Genomic DNA, 1871 nt, shown 5'->3' on the forward strand with positions numbered 1-1871 from the left:
CGGCCAGCCCCTCCCCGTGTAATGCAAAACTGGTTATTACGTGTATTTAAGGTGATTGATTCATGGACGCTGGTGAATCTGTTGAACGTCCAAAGGTGAGTCATCAGTTGACATGTTGTCCAGCAAACCATAAATACAGGAAAGAGAACCGAATACCTTTAGATCAGAAGGTCATGTGAAATCACATTATGGAGACGGCAAACATACAGGAAAAAAAGGGAATAGAGGATCACAGCGGAACTGATAAAAGGGCTGCATACATGATGTACGGTGCACCATGACCACCATTGATGCGTTAAATCCAGTAACATCAGACAACTATATATACTGATTGAAGCATTCATCTTCGGCTATGACTTACAAACATACGTTGCGACTTGGGAGAGCAGCAGAGGAACCTGATATGGAGGATTGACAGCATGCCACCAGATGGCCGGTGGCAGCGTGTGAACGACACATGGAGAAAACATCAGCAGCTGGACAACGTGAAATATTTAATTAGCAATAGTATGGCTAGTCAACTACTCGTGTCTGCACAATTTGCTGTCAATAAATTGGAGAGGCACTCTGCATGCCTATTGTTTTGTAGCCGGACAACCATCAGCACATGATGCCTTGGTGGTATCGACAAAGATCCTGAAATTCAAAACCAGCAGAATCATGTTGATAATCAAATGCAAATCGGTGTTAATGCAATGGGAAAGTTTCCGCTTACCCGTGTCGTTGAACAGGATACACGATGTAGAGTTAATCATCTGTCCATCCATGTGTGTCCGTGTAGGATACCTATACCTAGTCGGTTTGTAAGAGGTCTAGGTTAGTTATATTTATATACATGTAACCCCCTGTAATCTATCTTCAGAAAAAGGAATAACGTGAAACAGGAGCCTCACGCCCCTACTGCTTTCAATCGATTCGAGCTGTGCGTGTATCCTGTTGTTGCCGAGAGGATCCGCCGAGCGAGTCGATTTGACCGGGGTGCAGCAGAAGCGGATCAGGCTGCGCGTGATGAACGTGCATGAGCTAGACAGAAAATCAATCAACCTGCTTGCTTACATGCGTTGTGCTCACTTGAATCGATCTAGCGTTCTAAAAATCTAGAGAATGATTCGTCAGAAAGGACGGAGGGATTGGTCCTTACCGATGGCAGGTATATCCAGAGAATGATTCATCCATCTCTTCCTCCCCATCACCTGAACTCCCACTATCCACCATCAAGAGAAAAGAAGAGAGAACGGGGGGAGGGGAGCCGCCGCCGGGGAGATCGGGAGATTTTTTTTAGAATCCTGAGATATTGGGAAGGAGAGTCGTGCAAGGTAGGGAGAGATGCTCCAATCTATAGATTTCCTTTTATTTCACAATTCCTAATTCATCTGACGGCTCTCACAAATTCTAGGTTTTTCTGTTCAAATAGTTTTAGCATTTTTTTCTGTTTGGTTTTTCAACAGAGAAAATTGATCGTGGAGTACATTAAAGTGGAAGTTCTTTTCTATGAAAGGATTTTGGGCTCGTGGAGTACATTAAGGTAGAAGTTTTTTTCAATGAAAGGATTTTGGACCTTTCGAGTGGGTTATTTTCCTGTTCAGATTTTATGGGTTAATCTACACCGTAATAATTCGGCCCCACGTAGATGAACGGCTCCTAATTACTAAATAACATGAGAATTTCAAGGGAGTGCCTAATTATTATAGGTATAGATAGATAGATAGATAGATAGATACTTACGCTACTATTGCTGCATCACCCTTTCCTCTTCAAGAAAAACCAATGCAAGCTCAAGACGTAGAACCCAACTAGTTATGTTGTATTACATGGATAGTAAGAAACATCTTCCAGAGAGAATAGTTCCGTTAAGGGTTCCTTTCCCTGCG

General features: G+C 42.9%; 1 long non-coding RNA gene across 1 annotated transcript; it reads right to left on the reverse strand.

Moving 5' to 3' along the window:
* Positions 1–240: 240 nt before the first annotated feature.
* On the reverse strand, positions 241–1440 carry LOC123064429 (uncharacterized). The gene is made up of 3 exons (XR_006430696.1): positions 1142–1440; positions 716–999; positions 241–636 (listed from the first exon to the last, which is right to left on the reverse strand). It is a non-coding gene; the product is annotated as an uncharacterized lncRNA (long non-coding RNA).
* Positions 1441–1871: the final 431 nt, after the last annotated feature.

The sequence above is a fragment of the Triticum aestivum genome, chromosome 3B (genome assembly GCF_018294505.1).
Source record: "Triticum aestivum cultivar Chinese Spring chromosome 3B, IWGSC CS RefSeq v2.1, whole genome shotgun sequence".
Taxonomy (NCBI): domain Eukaryota; kingdom Viridiplantae; phylum Streptophyta; class Magnoliopsida; order Poales; family Poaceae; genus Triticum; species Triticum aestivum.